The sequence below is a fragment of the Streptopelia decaocto genome, assembly GCF_964273445.1.
Source record: "Streptopelia decaocto genome assembly, chromosome: 3".
Classification (NCBI taxonomy): domain Eukaryota; kingdom Metazoa; phylum Chordata; class Aves; order Columbiformes; family Columbidae; genus Streptopelia; species Streptopelia decaocto.
The window spans coordinates 26,987,881-27,007,847 of NC_138656.1; positions in this window are offsets into that span (position 1 = coordinate 26,987,881).

The following is a 19,967-nucleotide window of genomic DNA, read 5'->3' on the forward strand; positions in this document are numbered from 1 at the left end:
TAAGGTCTTTGGGGCAAAGGCTTTTGTAAAAATTCCTTTTTTTAGTATTCTGTAAGGATCTATGGTAGTATTAAATATGTAAGAAGAACAAATCCACACATTACGTTGCAGAATTTTTATTAAGTAATGATCACTCTGCATGAATATCTTTGTCTTAGTGTAATGAACGCCTTATTTCCTTTATTATTGGCTACATCTAAATGGTTAAGCATTTTTAACAAGAAGTATAAATATCTGAAAATCAATACTCAAGAAATACTTTGGAGATAAAGTATTTGAGGCCAAACTGATGATGTTTATTATTGGTAAGTACCAATAAATGTTTCTGTTTCAATGATTGGGAACATTCTTCTACCAGAAACATAGAAGCATGAATGTATGCTGCTGCTCTAAGGCAAAGACTATTTATTTTCTGTGCTGGAGATCTTCTCTCCCCACATGACATGTTAGGATTGTGTCCAAATCAATTATTTCATATAATGACAGTAAAGTTGTAGTAATGGTTCTGTCACAGCAGGAATATTTCCCGCTTTGAAAATGAATGTCTTATCCTTGCCATATTTGTTGAACATGTGAGGGAGACCATTTATTATTGAAAAACTCAACATCATCCCTTCACTAAATTGCGGGAGCCTTATTTAAAGACAGCTTTCATTCAGAAGAGTTTGTTTGGCGAGCAAGGAGCGGCTTGTCCTGGCAAAGTGTTGGGTTATACATGCAGGCTTTGCTCTCAACATTTTGCCTTTTTTTTTTTTTTGTTCCTTTTAAGCTTCTATATATCTGTCTTCTGTCTTATAGCAAGAAAATTAGAATTTTAAAGATACGAAACAGGAAAATAAAAGCTTTTCTTTTAATATTAATTGCAGCAGCAAACAAAAATTCAAATCCGCAAACAGTTCATTATATTTTTGTCTGAGGTGCCTTTCAGCCTGAATTATCCCATATATTTTAATTTTAAAGTATTTAAAGTCACTTTTAATTAAAAGTAGAATAAAGTATCAAGTAACCCCTTCCACACAAAGCTTATTTTATTTTGGGAAATACACCTGCCTTATTGGAGACGATTTTCAAGAATATATGCTGTATTTGCAGGCTCCGATGCAAATAGGCTCCTGTATCCTGAAATAAACTTAACCAGATGATATTTGCAGTTACAGGTATATAATTTAAAGGCATTGACCGTGGAAAAATTGAAAGCATTCTGTTGCTGTAAGAAATACAGGCTCAGAGAGAGCCATGCGTAGCTGGACTCTCCATCTGATGAGGCATCTAGGAGCACTCAGAGCCAATGACCGGGATGCACATGTTGTGGGGCACGATAGTGTAATACATCAAAATGGAAAGGGAAGGCAGCAGGAAATGTGGCCTCTCAGCACCCTGTCAGCCCATGGCTTCCAGCTGGGAGCAGCTTTGATGGCAGGGAGTCCTGAAATGGCTGCCTAGGAATGGCCACCCTGAAATGGCCGCTTAGGAATGACCACCCTGAAATGACCACCCTGAAATGACCACCCTCCAGGAGAGTTGGTGTATGGCTGAGCGTGCTGGAGGTGGGTCACTCGGGATGGCCACTCTGGGTCTTGGCAGCCACTGTTCATGACTGCGCTCAGAGAGAAGCATCAGTCTCGTGGTGACATCTCCAGAGCTGGTGACAGACATTTTCTGGGTATACATGGTTTATAATGGTTTTTTCAGTAACACTGGTAACCCTTCCTGCTCTGGCCCCCTGATTTAGGAGAAAGCTTTTAAAAATCTGATGCACTTACAGTCACTTTAAGAATTTCAGCTTGGCTTTTCCTGCACCAAGATAATCCTCATAGACCCCATGGGCTGCCAGAGGAAATGGGCAGCACTTCATGCCTTATGTCCTGACCCATAACAAATCACTCTCCAAAGTCCATTATAAACTAGTCAAGAAGGGGCTGTTACTTCAGGAAAATGTTCTGTAATGCAGACAATTTCATTCCTCTGCCTGGAATGGAAAAAGTGTCCTTTCCAGTGCATCACACCATAAGAGCTGGGCTCTTTACCACATCAGAGACCCGCCCTGTGGTGTATTACATAGCTGACTTCTTTTGCATGAAGAACAACTAATGAAACTCTTGTAAAAAAAAAAAAAAAAAAAAAAAAAAAAGAAAAATAGAATTGACTTACACTTCTAAAATACCCTCCAGGCTCAGTAAAAATCATGGCTTTTTTTCAAAAAGCATTCAGCTCTCTAAAACCTGGGGGAGTGAGGCATATTCTCAAGTCTCTCTGCTCTCTCCATTCCCTTAGAAAAGTTTGTTAAATTTTTCATACAATCAGTGAACTCTGAGCACTTTGCCATCAAAAATTTACTCACTGTAGTAATCAAGATGTGAGAACTGATGTTCTGCTGATAACTTTCTTCCTGTGTAGTAGTTTTGGGTGAACTATAGAAAATATATAAATAGTTAAGAGAAAAGAGGGTATGTAAGTGGGCATTGTAAGGTAAAAGAAGCAATGAAAAGCATTTTTTCTAGTCAGCTTCCCCCCCCCCCCGCCCCGCAAGCCTCTGCAAAATGCATAATTATGGAATATGCTATTTTCTGTGGCTGACTTATGACAAAGCTTTGAGTTAATAGTTTGGTAATCTATTAGAAGAACCATTTTAGAACTAGTTATGAACAATGTTGTTCAAACATTTCAAATTCAGTAAACATTCAGAAGAAACAACAATAATAATCATGGTAGATGGCAAGCAGAAGTTCTTGCAACCCAGATGCATGCAATTAATCTCATAGAAATCAATGAAATTGTATGTGGTAGCGTGAAGGAAAAAATACAATCCTTTTCAAGTAGGTAGCTATTCCATTTAATAAAGTTCTCTGCTTATGTTTGTCTCGCTTCTACATTTCAAAGGCTTCTGAATAATATTTACTTCAACAGTTGGTCTGTGGGTCACTCTGCCTGCACAGTGTCAGAGGAAGCTGTGGGGAATATACTGCTCTGAAATCCAGCCTTCGCGACAGAAACAGAAATACTGTGGCATCCTGAATGCAAAGTTGAATAGGTAAATAATTTATCTAACCAATATAGCTGTTTGTGTTTACACCTGTTTACATTTTTTTAGTCAATATTGCTATTTTGTAGAAAAAGTGGGTTTTTTTTGACAAAAATATTTTCACATCTCACTTGGGTCTGTTATTTTCCTTCAAAAATACAAGTGGTTGAATATGACCATATGATCATAAGACATATAATTCAAAATGATCAAAAGACATATAATTCAAAAATTCTGCTACAGTGCATCATGGGAATCATGGTTGTCTTCCTGGAATATAAAACTGGGCTCTCAAGCTCAACTAAATTGTTCTTGATTGTGCTCTGACCACAGACTCCTATGATATACCTGCCTTCCCTCAATGTTCTCTCATGATGCAAAATATTAGGTTGTACCACTGAAAATGTAGTGCAGCCTAGAAGGCAAATCTGTGAGGGAAAGTAGTAATATGAAATGTTAGAACTACAACTCGTCTGCATCTCCCAGTTTCTTTTTTTCTGAATTAATTTTTGTTGTTAGGTTCCCTTTTTGGGGGGTGGGAGGGGTGATGAGGAGCAGAAATAATTCCTTATAAAAATGCTGATAGCTCTTTTTCATTATTTTTCATGTTTGTTAACATTTTTCTGGGAAAAGTCCTTTTTTTTTCTACCAGCTCATTTAGTCAGATACTTAATATTCGTGATTAATAATGAAGCTGTGTGACATGTTATATTATGAATGTGCGTTGCTATTTTAGTTCTTTGAGTCAACAAATGAACCTTTAAAAGTGCCTTACACTTGAAACAAAAAAGATAATCTCCTTATGTGTCTCAGCCATGGATCCAGAATTCATTTCTGTGAATATTCCTTTGAACAAAATGTCAAACATATGGATGTTTCAAAAAGGAAACAAAAACGGGTGGTAAAAACATTAAATCACATTTCTAATTAGAAGCCAATTGAATGTCTTTAGTGATGTTAATGCTACTTACACAGTGCACTGGCAAATATTTATTTTTAAAATGGTGACTAATCTGTGTTTTTTTCAGGGAACTGGCTTGAAAGTTGTATTTAATGCTGGTAAAAAGGATACAACTCTGTCTAAATTGGGGTTGTGAACATGAACTCCAGGTTCACATGTACATGCTGGACTTTTGCCTCAGTTCTTTCTTCCATGTGGGAAGGAAATCTGCTCATGAGAGGTGGAAAGGAGCTGTGGTTCAAGCCACTGAGCTTCATGTCCCATGGAAAATACTTGGGTTTTGCTGGGTAAAATGTATAAATCAGATAACCTGGCAGCTGCGTAGCTGTAATAAGCATAGAAGGTGAATACCTAGTAAAATTACATGACAAGTATTTCTCAGGGAATCTGTGGTCTGATTTATATTCCTAGAAGTAATTTTTTTTAATATCTCCCAAAAGCTACAAATTACTAATACATAGAAAATCTGCAGGTGGGTCATTTGCAAGAAGGGAAAACTGTTAAGAAGTGCTTCAGTCGGTTTAGCATCTCACTGATGTTTGATGAGTTAGGCCAGCACAGTCAGCTGAAAGGCAGTCTGCTGCACCGAAATCTGTAAGTACTGGTTTCCTATCGCAGCAGGATTCCCAGCTCTGAATTAGTAGTCTCTTTAGGTTGTGCTGGTTTTATCCTGGCTAGTCTTTGGGGAAAGGTCTTTTTCTTACTCTCTGGTATCATGTGAGCTGGTCGAGAAATAGAAATGTGTGAACTGTATACTATAAGTAGCTCATCTGGATCTGCCCACATCCTCCGATAAAGCAAATGTCACAATGGCACTTGAAGGGAGAAAGCTGGAAATATGTGCCAGTGGAAAAGAAAAAAAAACCCAAACCTAAAGCCAAGCAGTAAACACTGCCTGTAGAATAGCAATAGCATGCCTTTGTAATATATGCAACAACCATAATTTCCAGATTAAAGAGGAAAAGTTATTTGTTGGGTGTCAGGATGATCAATGGATTGTTTTTACATTACATCAATACAGCTTTTTTCAATATGTTGCAGCATTGAATCAACATGTTACAGTTCCTGAATGCAACCCTAAAGGGAAAAAGAGTTGTTAGACCAGTAGCAAGAACCAATATTTTTCTTATCTATGGCACTTTCAATTATTGCAATGAATAGGTGCCCTGAAAATATATTCACCAAAAGCTGGCTTCTACTGTGTACTTTGAGAGGGATGTTGAAAAGCTCTCCTGATGCCTGTTTCAGCTGAGGATTTGTCTCTTTTCTTGGTACATGCAAATTGTCTCAGGGTTGCTCAGGATTCTCTTATTGAAAGGATGTAAGCGGTAAAGTCAACAGCAGTAGAGATTATGTCAGAGGATCATAGAAAAGCAGTTTGGAAAGGACCTTAAATATTGGAAAGGACCTCTGGAGGGCATCTGGTCCAATGCCCACTCAAAGCAGGACCAAATTAGAAAAGATTTCTCAGGGCATTGTCCAGTGATGTTCACATAGGAACTTGCTTTTGGAACAGGTGGATCATCTGCTATTTGATGGTTTGCACAGGCACTCTGAGTAGAATCTGGCTGTTTAATGTGTATCTAGACAATAGGAGCTGAGCTCTGTCCTGAGCATGTTGTGGGAACATCTTTGTTCAGATTTTCTGGTTTGCTTCTATAGATAATGGCAGGGCAGTAAAGCATTTGACACAGTCTCCCACAGCATTCTCATAGCTAAACTGAGGAAGTGTGGTCTGCACGATCAGGTAGTGAGGTGGACTGCGAACTGACTGAAGGAAAGAAGCCAGAGAGTTGTGGTCAATGGGGCAGAGTCCAGTTGGAGGCCTGTATCTAGTGGAGTGCCTCAAGGGTCGGTGCTGGGGCCAGTACTGTTCAATATATTCATCAGTTACTTGGATGAGGGACTAGAGTGTACTATCAGCAAGTTTGCTGATGACACCAAGCTGTGAGGAGTGGCTGACATGCCAGAAGGCTGTGCTGCCATCCAGCGGGACCTGGACAGGCTGGAGAGTTGGGCGGGGAAAAATTTAATGAAATGTAACAAGGGCAAATGTAGAGTATTGCATCTGGGCAGGAACAACCCCAGGTTCCAGTATAAGTTGGGGAATGATCCATTAGAGACCAGTGTAGGGGAGAGGGACCTGGGGATCCTGGTGGACAGCAGGATGACCATGAGCCAGCACTGTGCCCTTGTGTCCAAGAGGGCCAATGGCATCCTGGGGTGTATTAGAAAGGGGGTGGTTAGTAGGTTGAGAGAGGTGCTATTGCTGTAGACCAAAAGGAAGGGGCTAATTCCACACACCAGTGAAGCACCTGAGGAACTCAGCTGTGGCTCTGAAGATGTGCAAGGTATGAAATGACCCATAAAAACCCAATGTGCTGTAATCAGGATTTTAAACAGCTTCTCCCTTTAAAGCATTGGACCTGATTCTAATCTCATGATATCAGCATAAGGTAGATTTCATTCATTTGGAAGAAGATCAGATCAGCCTTTTGTAGCAATATGGCATAGCCTTTCCTTCTGGAATTTTTAAATTAAAATTGAGGCTGGATGGTAATTCTGAATATATCTGCGATAAACCTCTCTTATAAGAATTACTGGTGATCTGCTACCTCTCTCCATCTAGCAGCCTGTCAAAGAACTAATTTTACAATAAGCCCTTAAAGCAGCAATGCTTATTAAAAAGGAAAAAAAAAAGGAGAGTTAAATTATTTTTTCATGAAGAACATGGAAGAACATGTAGAAGTATGAAGTTCATCTTGCCATCCCTAGCCATTAAGTTCGCTTATTTAGATCTGGAATAAGCAGGTGAAAACTGTATTTCTCCTGCTACTGGCATTTGTTTTGGTAATGCTTTCAGCCACACAGCTATGGCCTGCTCTATGATAGCTTAGGAATTTGAAATTAACTTCAAACTTTGGCCAGCTTCATAACTGATATAGTGTGACATCGCTCCTTTGGCTTTCCGATGTTGACTATCACTAAAGGAGGAGATGGCACATGATTTTTAATGTTTTTGAAGTCAAGAAGGCTTATGAAAAAGAAGCCTTATGAAAAAATTTAACCACTCTGATCTTTAAATGAAGCATGTGAGAACTCTGATTTAACACCAGGTTGATACTGAGTTCATACCAGGTCGATCAACACTGACAGAACAGAACTGCTGTTTTAGGAAAACACTGTGAAACCATAGCTGAACCAGATACTGGTACCAATAAAAATATACTCCCAGGTTATTTTCTTCATGATTTAAAGAAGATAACTTACAACATGATATATGATTCCTAAGGGAACCTGGTCTTGCTATTTAGCCATTTTCTCGAGATTAAGTAATAATGTAACCATGAGTTTACACCTGACTTCTCACTATTTGCTATTCAGTACATTGTTCGTGCATTGTTCATTCTATGCTGGATACAAAGAGAAGCAAAATTGGATTAAGAAATTTGGCTTGATTCTAGATTGTGATAGTCAAGTTATGGAATATTGGTAACCAAAGCAGAATTTACACTATGAGAAGCCTGTTTCTGATCTTAGTACTGGAGTGTCAGTCTGGAGTGGTACCATGACTTCAAACTCCTGTTCCTCTTTTTTTTCTGCCTGTGCTCCATCTGTTCACTTCTGCTCTCACTTTATTATTCTGTCTTCCACTTCATACCTCAGTGCCTCTTTTGATACATGTCCTGTGCTTGGACCAGCCTTTCATTTTGTATGTCGGACATGTAAACTGCATTACTGAAAGTGGTTCTCAAAACCTATTTCTCATAACTTGGTGTTCATCTCATACTTCAATTTCATAAATGATATTCTGACTTCACTGAAGATAATTGAAAAACTTCCATTGGCTTCCTGAGAGACAGGTTTAATTTTCTGCATCTGGATTTGTCAAAGAAAGATTGAAAAGTATTTGGGACAGAGACAACTGGATACATCTCCAGTTTCTGTGGTGGCACACTGGCCAGGTTTGTAATTTGTTAAAGTGCTTAGCTCTTCTAAAAAGAATTTTCCACTCCCATTAAATGGAAGCTGAGTCCCTCTGAGACTGGGACTTCAGAGGAAATATTTACACTCTTATTCACCCTACCTATTATCGGGGATTTAGCTAAGGTCTCCGTATCAAGAACTGAATAATGCTAGATTTTCTCTGTAATCGGTAGGTGGAGAGAAGCAACCTAAGGAGACAAGTCTACTTCTCTACCACATGTATCACCCTCTGGATGTGCTGCTGTCTCTCTAGTGACTGCAGTGGTGTTTGTGCTGACTAGACTCCACATCTGGGCAACTCAGATTTCATCTGAAACCCTAATGGCCCGGAAGATCAGACAAAACATTAGCTGAATCCATGCAAAACTAAGCAAAGCCAATTCAAAACACTGAGGCCACTTGACTTGCCCAAAGTTTACCTGCTGAAAAAAGACTGTAAATGTTAGCCAAGGATTCCCTCATGCTTCTCTTTCTTGAAATTCTGAGCCATGATGCCTTATTGTATCCAAACATACACGTATCCATGATGCCGTATTGTATCCAAAACAAAAAAAACATAAAATCATAGAATAGTTTAGGTTGGAAGGGACATTCAAAGGTCATCTAGTCCAACGCTTTTGCAATGAGCAGGGACATAATCTTCAAGTGGATCAGGTTGCACCCTTTTAATTTAATAAATAAAAATAAGGAGTGACAAAGGGACGCAAACACAATTCTGAAGTAGTTCTACTGTTGTATCATTAATACTTTGAGAGACTGCAGTCTTTGTTCTACATTTCTTGCTGAACTCATTTTTGTCTGCTACAGAAGTCTCTCTAAATTGGTGTAACATTTTTTTTCTCTTTTTTTTTTTTTCATCTATTTATGAACCCTGGACTTTAAAATCAATACACACCTGTTCAGACACATCATTTAGGTATGTAAAACCAACTGAAGCATGGAATAAGGTGACTACAATGCCAGCAGTTTTTGTAATGCTTTCTGCAGTGGCAATCAGAACAAACAGAAAACCAGAAAAGAAGCAGCCAATATATACAACAATAAACAAATAACAATGCCTCTTAGGACTTCATAGCTCTTTGCATTGTGTTCCTTTCAGCCAACTGATCCAGTTTGAAGATAATGCAAAAAATTCTGCAGAAAATGCCTAAAAAGCAGAAAAGAAATCAAGAGCAATTTGCCATACAACGGCTGATTGTATCTTACTGGTCAGGCATGGCATTTTGACAAGAGTTGTCATAATGGAAAACTTTCATGGCAATGACATGGAGGTTCAGCAGCACAGCAGTAATCCAGACTGTAACTGCTGTTTTTATAGCACAAAGTATCGATATGATATTCAACTGGTGGTGCAGGTGAACCACTTTAAATAACCAATCTAATGTGAAGATAGCAAGAAATACAATACTGCCTGTCCCATTCACTGTCAACATGAATAGATTAAAACTGCAGGGAAGTTATTTGAAAATCCAATATTCTCTTTTCAGGTTGTACTGCATATGAAATGGCAGACTAATCATCAGTAAGAAATCAGCAACAATTATGCTGAATAGATATATGGTGCTTGGTCTCCAGCTATTCCTATAAAAGCTCAAAAGATGCTCGAAGAAATTCTACTGCCAAGCACAGGGTCAAGAATTATCAAAAATGTATAACGTCCACTTGTCATTTTAATAATTGCTGCAGTTCTGGAGCTTAGCCTGGCTTCATCATCATCATTGTTGTTGCTGCTCAAATCCTACTACCCACAGTCAGTTGGTAAATTGAGCTTTTTTATAGCCAAGAGTCTGTGAAGTGAGCTGCAGAGGAAGTACCGTGAAGTTTCAAGATATGGTATATTTATATGCAAATCATGAGTCATAGTATGATGGACTCTTTCAAACTGTTGAGAGAGGTGACTAGTGAAATATTTGCTCAGATAAAGCATTGCCACCACATGCAGAACCTGGCTGTACTGTTTGTAGGTCTGCAGCAAAACCATGTGTACACTAAAACCATTAATTTTGTTCTTGGTTTTGTTCCATCTCGTTCAGTGAGAACTAGTCCAACACCAACAAATGGTTTCCTTTATTCAGGATTCTAAATCTGTAGATCAGTGTTCATTAGTCAACAAGTGCAGTATAATTGTCAGAGTCACATTTGTCAAAGTGTTTAGGCATCCAGCTTCCTTTTGAAGTACATTAATGTCCATTAGTGTTTGTATGTGTCTGTTCAGTAGTTTCTTTCTATGAGTGCCATCAACAGCTGTATCAGAAGGAAGGAACTCTGTAGCTAAGAAGCCTGGTAAGATAGAAAGATTCCTTGTGTTTCCTCATCAGATGTACCAGACCATTCTCTGAAACAGAACATTAAAAGTTGTAATGTGTTTTAAAATTTTAAATTGTCACTAATTAAACCTATTATTTTCCCTTTTGCCCATTAAAATAATAGATTCCCAGGGAATCTTTCTAAGCTGTTCATTTTATTCTTTTTGTTCTATTGGGTAGCAGAGACCATTTGCTTGGATATGGTCTTATCTCTAAACAGTTCAATTTAATTGTGAACTGGGGCAAGGACTTAAGATTTACAGGAAGTCTAGACATAGCTGAAGGTATCTAGTAGACATTGGTTTCACAGGCATATCTGTACCTTGTAAAATCATGCGTTCTTTTGCATCAATTTCAGGTATGTTGTCTTCTGGAATATCCCCTTTTTCTTGAGTTATCAGAGGAAATAAATAAGAAAAGGGTTGTTTCTTTTCAAAGCATTTATCACAGTACTTCTTACTAATTTCATCTCTGATGTGAAGAATTATGTTTTTTTTTTTTTTATTATATATCACAACTGTCTGAAACCCAGAACAAATTCTTAAATAGAAACAAATCATTTTGAAATAGAAAAGAATTTGACATGTTGATTTTTGTCATATAATGTGAATTAAGGCCTCTGTTTTGAAGAAGAGAGTAAGAAAATGATGGTTTGACCATCAAACAAAACCTTTCCACAGTTCTTTAGGATGTTCAGAACACCCGAAGCTGGTTTCTTTGCATAATGAATGGTTTCTTAGCATAACCCATGCCTAAAATGTACAGCAGCATTTGTCTTTCATGGCACATGTCAGAACTGTTACAGAAGTTATTTGCTAATAGAAAAGTTTGCTTCATCCTGCAAACGTTTATCAAGTTAAACAGGATGGTTTCATCTGTAGCGGTTCTGACTTTCTTTGAACTGTTGTTGTCTCGTTATATTTTAGATATATAGTGCCATGTTAATTCACTCTGATGTTCTGGAGACTCTGCCTTGCAGAACTGCCAGTGGAGGTGCTGGGGAGACTTTGCCTCATGAGCCTGTTTGGCCTCTAAACTAGCGAAATTAATTTAAGCTCCAGTTTGATTTACATAGTTATTAATACTATGAGAGTTACTGTAACTCTTTTATTGAGTTAAAGGAGCTGGAGAATGGGGGCAGAAGCCATAGGGAGAAGTAGAAATAATACTAATGTCTTGCACTTTTATGGCATAGCTGATTTCTTGCCACATTTTCTATTGAATACTTTATTTTGGGCAACACAGAAATTGAGCACTGCCGTTCCTAGTCATGTGAGCTTTATGATTTGATACACTCTTTTAATGGCAAGATTGCTTTTTTTCATTCAACCACACCAACGTAAGCCCTAACTCCAAACCACCCTGAGGGCTGTGAGCACAAATAAAATTGTCTCTGTTTTGGCTTTTTTTTTTTTGCATTTTAATTGCTTCTCCACTTTGAATTAGTTTGTTCAGATGATTAATTGAAAAGGTAAAGGCCTCTTTTTTTTTTTTAGACAGTTATGCTTTGCCACCAAAAGATATTTATATTTTGGATTAAAAAAATATGGATAGCCTGAGATTTTCACAGATTTCACTTCTAGAAACCTCTTGCACTGTTTTTATCACTTGCTGGACCATGCAACATGACAGATTTCTGACATGTCTAGTTGTTTAGCTGGGCTGTGTCTGGTACATGCCTCCTCCTGTGCTCGTGCTCAAAGTTGGGTTAGGCTTCAATTGCTTGTATTTTGTGAGGAGAGGACAAACAGGAGTTTTATGTTTTCCTTGGCGCTTTAGGGAGTGAGATTGTTTGTTTGGTGTTTGTTTGTTTGTTTCTTTTGTTTGTTGTTGTTGTTTTGAATTTTTTTTGTATCCTGATTTCTTTGGTCTTGTGACATAGTTTCTTCTGTGTTGTTTGTGCCCACCTGATGTCCTGCTTCAGAGCTCTATCTGCAAGAGAGCACAAAAGAGGTCGTTGCAGGAAGATCTGTCTCAGCTGAACGTCTCCAAAAAAGGAGAGAATTTCAGGAATGTGACTGAAGGTAGAGAGGCAATGGCTGCTTTTCCTGAGTTGGGCCTGCCAGAAGAGGTTGGGCCCTTGCTGCAGTTTGACATCTCTACCTACCAGCTGCTAAAATGCACTGAATACTTCTACCACTTAGGTATTGTAAGAGTACAGGACACACAACTGTGTTCAACTGCACTTCAACCGCAATTGCCTCAGAGTGAAAGGTGGCTTTTTGTTCCTATGTGTGCTTTTGGACTGTGGGTTGGAGCCCATGCTTTCCAAATGCAGTGACCGAGCACTTGCAGGTCCTGTCTGGCTTTGCTGCACCCCAAGCCCTTCCTGCCCATGCAGACCCTCTGAGTACTTTGTTGTTTTTACTGGGCTTTTGCTTGAGAAAGGAAACAGGATTATTGGACTGTGGCTCAGCTGTACATAACCACTGTTTAGTTTTTGTTCCATTATTACAACTGTTTACACTAATTGAATTTTTAATAAAAGCCCAAGCAATTCACACAGCAGGTTTACTTTGAGGCTAGTCACAGTCTGAGGTCATCATGGCTTTCACAGGCAATTTTGCATCTTTTTTATTTGTTCCCTGCTGTTTTGTTTTGCTTTGTTTTCTATAGGTGCCCAAGAGACAAATAATTGTGTGTTTTCTTCTGCAATTACTTTGTTTGTGGAGGGATTATACACTCTTCTGATCATTCCAGTGCTTCCTCAGTGAGTCCCTCCTCAGATCATTGTGGTGAAAGCAGTATAATGTGCTTTTCTAACTGCTGGCTTGCTGATTGCTGGTTGTAGTCTATTTTCTGTTTTCTGCTATTCATTTCACCCATAATTCCATTGATTTTTCTAACTCCCCTTTCTAAATTAGACTTTGGCTAATGCAGACTTCTCAAGCCTCTTTTCTTCTGCCCTGTGAGAGTCTGAGCACTAATCAGCGTAAGAGACTTGACAGGTTCTTATTTCTTTTAAGTGCTCCTTCCTAACAGAGTATCACACAAAAGCTATTAGACAAAATGCCATATTCTTTTTTTGTTTTTGTTTTTTTTTTTATTTTCCAGAGGGAGGAACAAGAGTGAGGCATGGGCAAGTTTCTGGAATTCCCAGAACACAAAGTGGTTCCGAGGGCAGAAGACCCTTGCCAGCATTTAGCTTCCTGTGTTTGCACCCTCCTGAGCCCTGTGCACATCTCAGGGCTGTGGCTCATGCACTCCCACCATTGTTTATCTGCACAGAAATTCCCAGAGCATCTCTGGGAGTTCACCTTGACTTTTACAAGGCCTTCAGCTGGCCTATATGTGTCTATGGGTTTCCTGGCCCTGTATATCACAGCAAACTATAGGGTGCCCCTGAGTATGCTTTCTCATTATTTATTAGATGGTTACTTTTTGTAACCCCTACCTCAGTTTGAGAAAGCTCAGTGTTACTACTTCAGTTTCCCTAAATATTTATATATTTAGCTGTGCTGTGTTGTCTCTCTAGATACCAGCAGACTCCAAATCATGTGCTTCAGCATTTGAGCTGCCAAATACTGATAGATGGTAGGCAGGAAGACATTAAAGCATAGTCTTGTAACAGTCCTCCCGATACTGCAGTATATAACCACTTACTGAAAATCATTATCTTCCTGTAACACTATCTTTGTGTATCAGTGAAAAAAAAAAAAAAAAAGGTAAATAACCACTGATGAATTTTCACAAGTACCTTATACTGAAGGTTTGGTCTGCACCGAGTTTTTCTTCTGGCACAGAATTTTTTCCTGGGTGTGAATTTTTAAAAATCTTCTCTTCCAAGTCTGTTATTCCTGGTGAAGCATTCTTTGAATGAGATTGCACTGGTATAATTTAATTAGCTTCTCATATTGTAATTAGTCCACAATAGTGCTGTGATTGCATCAGTAGTAACGGATATAAATAAAGCAATTTTTCTATGCACAGGCAAGCCCTTAAAGATGTGTTTCCCCTAACATTTAATATCGTTGAAGATCCTGATACTGTTTGGAGAACATTAAAGGAAGCTAGATTAACTATTTTATCTTAAAAATAGTCCTACTCTCTTTCCTTGGGTGCTATGAAATAGGCTAGCTGATGTTAATAAAATCCTTCTATCTCAGCTTATGAAATTACTTTTTTCTGACTGTAAGTCCTGAATATATGAAAAACTTTTAGCCCTTCAAACCCAAATTCCAGTTAATTCCACTTCAGTACTATAAAATAAAAAATAATATTATAGAGGTAGAAAGGAGATAAATAATTTGAACTTTACAAAAATACTTCAAACTCCCTATTTTCTGATTAAAAAAAATAAGTTTTTAAATCATGTCTCTATTTAATGGGCTATATGCAGACAAAAGAGCTCATTAGAAATACATTCTCTGCACATCAAGGTTATGCCTGAACTACCTTTTCCACATTTAGGGAAAATTTAAAAGCTGTGATTGCCTGAATTGTGTAATACTTTGACAACAGCAGGTTTTTATAGACTTCATTTATTCTTTTTTTAAAGAATAATTGAGACCTTTGGCTCTTGACTCTTTTTGAACAAGCTTATTTGCATTCCTATCTCTTCTCCCAGGATTTACGCTTCTCCTAACATCATATTCTTGCTTATAAGAACCTTTTTTCCAAGGCACGCTGACATCTGTGACGTGGTGTAGCATGTTTGGATGTTCAATACAATACTGGACATTTGAGTATCAGTATTATGTACAATCATACTCATAGCAAATCTGTGCAGAGTTTTGAAGTAAAAGAAATATATTCTAACATACTGCAGAGTATGCAACTAGGTAAGTCTGGTGGAAGGTCCTCATAGTTTCATGCAAGTTCTTCCAAATGTTTCTTTATGATGATTTATAATGATATGGGGCCTGTATGTTCTTTGCTTCTAATGTATGATTGATAGCAGTATGGTTTCAGCTGCTGCTTGTGGCAGAATGTAGATCTGTAGGTCTTACAATCCCAGCTGCAGCTTTGCTTTCCATTTCTGTTGAATCAAGCACTTCAATGGGCCTGTGCTTCTGGAAAACAGCACGCAGCCAAAAAAGGGCTGTAGTGTAACCTGGTATTTTTTTGTTTAATTACTTTGTTTTTTCTTTTTCGAATCTGGCTTTCAGTTGTGTGTCTAATCTGTGCCTTCATGTTGCACCTTGTGAGCTGATAACCCTGCACATTTTCCCCTCCCACACACCTTTGCACTCCAGTTCCTCCACTGCTCTATCTGGCATTAGTCCCTGTAATTAAAATTTATAAATATCCAACACAAATGAGAAGGGAAAAATATATTTCAGTGGAGATGGGCTATTGAATGTATAATCGTGTCACGAACTTTCAGCCTCTGACGTTGGATTCTTGTGCCATATGGGAAAAGCATCATAGCAACATAACTGCTGCTCCTAATTATATAATATAAATGTCAAGCTTGTTAAAAATTCAAGGATTACACACTGCCAGAAGAAACTCTCTCTTCTGTAGACTGAACGTTTTTGGCAACTGGGTCTGAAGTAAAGCACTTACCCTCTTGTGATCCCATCAGCCTATTTCTTAAATAGCATGCAGATGGACAGAAAAAGGCATTTTTGTAAGGGGCGAGATAATTTCTTGATTTCACCTCTAAAAATATTCCAAGATAAAACAAAAATTCAAGTATACACAAATGTTCAAATTAAGATTAGAAAAGTTAACAAATATTGACGGTTTAGGCATTAGCAATGTTATAAGGTACATTCATACAGAGGGGGCATAACCCACTGACCTGGCTGCAGCAATGTAAAAAAAAGAAGACTTAGAAATTATTAGCTGAGCAATTAGCAAATTATTATAAATTATTTCTGAAAAGATCTAGTAGGTATTATTTTTATAATTTTGCTATCATTCCTACTGGAAGTAATAAGAAATACTATGCCTGCAGTAAAAGGCTGTTAGTATTCATGGATCTTACAAGCTTAGAAGCACAAAGAACCAGAAAGGAAATAGTCTTATCTCTGCTGCACAGCAGAGAACTGAAAGTTATGCCAATATTACAAGGAAAATCTCTGGCAAAACTGATCACCTGTTAAGTGGACTCTCAGAGAACTTCAGAACTCCTTGTAGAATCATACATGAAAAGCCACGTAGGTGTTTGCATTGATTCATATTGATTCTGAACAGCTTTTAAGTTATTCACAATCAACTTAATAGCTGCCAAAGTGACTGTTTGATAAATAGTGACAAATGATTTGCATGTGTTAAGAAACATGTTTTTTTTAATGAAACTGCAGTTCAAAGGCTATTTCATATAGTTATGCACAATAAAATTGCCTGCAAAAACACTTTACAGAAAAAAGTTACTTAAATGACATTTTTTCTTTATATATAAATGGTTAAGGCAATTCCGACAGGACCTTTTTATTTATTACCTAATATGACTTGATTTAAAGCCAGAAAACATAGAAGTCAAATTTCTGATTTGACCATGTGACAGAGAACACACATATGATGTATTTAGAATTGGCAAAGGTTCATCTTGGTGAAGAGTGCTGTAAATTACTTTTGATTAAAAAAATCAGCAGAGGAAGTGAAAAGTCATTACTACCAGTACAAGAACAATAAAACATTAATGCTCTGTGTGAAGAATGATGGGTAGTTGAGAAGTTGATTTGTAAAAGTCACCAGTACCACAGGGCATGAGTTTATTAAGAGTAGAAAAGAGGCAGAGTAAAAAAGAGCTTATACTTTAATCAACAGAAATGGAAAACAAACAGCTCAATATTTGTAGGCTTCTTTCAATGGAATTTTGCTTTGAGGGTAATTTCCTCTGCAAAAACCCCTAAAGACTTTGACCACTTGAAAACCAATCTCCCCCAACCCTAATTTGCATGAGGAGCTGGAGACAGAGATGGGGAAGGTTGACACTTCATCTTCTTTCTGATAATTAAAATATACAAGGAAATGCATGGAAAATCTGTGCTTTTTCTTCTTGCTCTTCTTTCCCTATGTGAGTTGTCATTTTCATATCCTTATGTGTATTAAATGTAGTACCTTACACAAATAAATAAATGGCCAGCCCCAGAGTGCGATGAGCTATGAGTCATGCAAACAGACAGGAGAAATAGGGCTCTAGGTTTGGAAGCTGTTAGTGGCTGGGATTAGTGGCTTCATCTAATTCTGCACAGGCACCATGTAAATTGTGCTGCCTTACTGGGGCTCCTGAGCAGTCCTGTGTTATGCGAGCTAACAGATTTCTAACCATCCCTGGAGGTGTTTAAAAGGCGCTTAGACGAGGTTCCTAGGGACATGGTTTAGTGCTAGAGTTAGGTTATGGTTGGACTTGGTGATCCTGAGGGTCTCTTCCAACTGGAATGATTCTATGATTCTATGATTCTCTGCTCAGGAGAGAAGTAAAAGGCTCAACAACTTCAGTGAAAAACATTGGCTAAAAGTGATGAGTTGACCAGACCTTAATGATCTCAGAAACAGCCATCATATGTTTGACACTAACAATGTCTGGCATCCTAGCTCAAAATTCAGGATGCATCCTAGTTGAAAGTCCGAGGATCTCATAGGCACGAAATATCCTCTGTTTTGTGAGATGAGTCACACAGATAAGAAGTCACAGAGATGCTGGCGACTACATGTATTTCTGTGTACTGTTTCCACTGTTGGTCTAGAATAGGAAACGTTCTTGAGAGAAGTCCATGTCCAAAATTATACTCTTGGAAGCTGCCAAACTGACAGTCTTCATACTACTGGCAGAGGTAACATACATTTCTTATTCTATCTAGCCGGTATGCCTATATTTAACTCTGATCTAAAAGCACTGAAACACAGTGCAAGGAAGATATTTTATCCTCTTGCTCATTTGTGGTTTGCTGCAAGATGCTGAGCTTTTCTGGGAGCTGGTGGGAGTCTTTAACTCCCACTAGTTTTGCTGCAAATTTGGCATAAATATTTCACAAAAATGCCTGCCATTCTGTGGAGACAAACCCTGAGTCCTTCACCTCTTCTCTGAGATTTTATAAAACATTTCACTCCAAGATGATCAAAGGCATTAATATAACTATTGAACAGAGGCTTCCAGGTATCTAATTGTTCAGTTAACTTCACTCACAGTAAGTTTATTTCTGGGCCTTTGTGTGATTTGATTTAATATAAAAGTAGGGTTAAATCTAAAAATACTTTCAGTGCCTGATAGGGGAAAAAAACCCCATCACTTAGCCTTGGAAAAGCCTCACACTCAGAAGCCCATTCCCTCTTTGGTCTGAGAGCAAGTATAACTTCTAAGAATGCATATGACTCTCTCTGCCTGTCATATGTATGGTAACTATATATGAGGATTTCATACTTCAATACTGTTTACCGTTCTTGTTTGTGGAGTTTTATGAGTTTATATTGAGGAGTATTCATTATTATAATTTATCTTCCAGGAGTCTTGATATTCAATATACATCAAATTTTTACAGCTTTTGGATTAGAGGCATCTCTTCTAAAAAGCTAAGTATTTTAAAAATGTGAATGTGTGGTAAATGTCTCAACTTGAAGAATAATGTAATAATCATGTTTATTAGACAGCAAACCAAATAAAATGAGACTTGAGGAGAAGAGGTGCAGTGTTTGCCTAGATTAAGCATGATCTGTGCTCTAGACAGTAGAAATACAAGGAACAAATTAGTGGTAGCAAGGAACAAATTAGCAGTATTAGCTCTCCAGAAATTAGCTTTCTCTTTGTGTAGTAAAGGAAACCTTGGTACCACGGAGAAAACAACTACCACATTAGTATAGTTTTCAAACCCTTTAAACAGTAGACAAAATGTATAAGGAGTTAATGTGGTCAATACAGTGTTCTTGTGTAATAAAAATACTAATACACAACACTTTTTTGTTGTTGTTGCTTACAACAGTCGTTGTAAGATAGAGATAGTTGCATTGCTGTTGTAAACATGATTGTCTGAACATCCAGGAGATAAAGGTGATGTAGGGAAGGTGATGTCTTTCCTTGGACCTATACACCAGGTGGACAGGCAACAAAAATATGTTTGACTGTTCTGGTTGTACACTGGTATATTGCTAGATTAAATAAAACAATGTGAATTGCATATGGGATTAATTTCTTCTTCACAGCCTTTCTCACCAGACTTCCAGTTGCAACACCATGGGTACTCACATAGCTTGCTTGATGGTGCCTCATTCTTCAGCTCCCACCTTTGGGTCCAGCCACATTTTTTACTGGGGTTTTAATTCCAATTTACAGTATTAATAACACTCAACTGACAGATTTTAAATGTTTTTCTCATGGAAGGAGCTAAGTCAAACTGTTTTTTGTCTAGTTTTAGCTTTTTTTCCTAAGAAATCCCACATCTCTATAGCCTCACTCTTTTGCTGCAGTATCACTTCACAGAATCACAGAATGTTAGGGGTTGGAAGGGACCTCAAAAGATCATCAAGTCCAATCCCCCCGCCGGAGCAGGAACACCCAGATGAGGTTACACAGGAATGTGTCCAGGCGGGTTTTGAATGTCTCCAGAGAAGGAGACTCCACAACCTCCCTGGGCAGCCTGTTCCAGTGTTCTGTCATCTTCACTGTGAAGGAGTTCCCTCTCAAATTTGAGTGGAACCTCTTGTGTTCCAGTTTGAACCCATTACCCCTTGTCCTATCATTGGTTGTCACCGAGAAGAGCCTGGCTTCATCCTTGTGACACTCACCCTTTATATATTTGTAAAC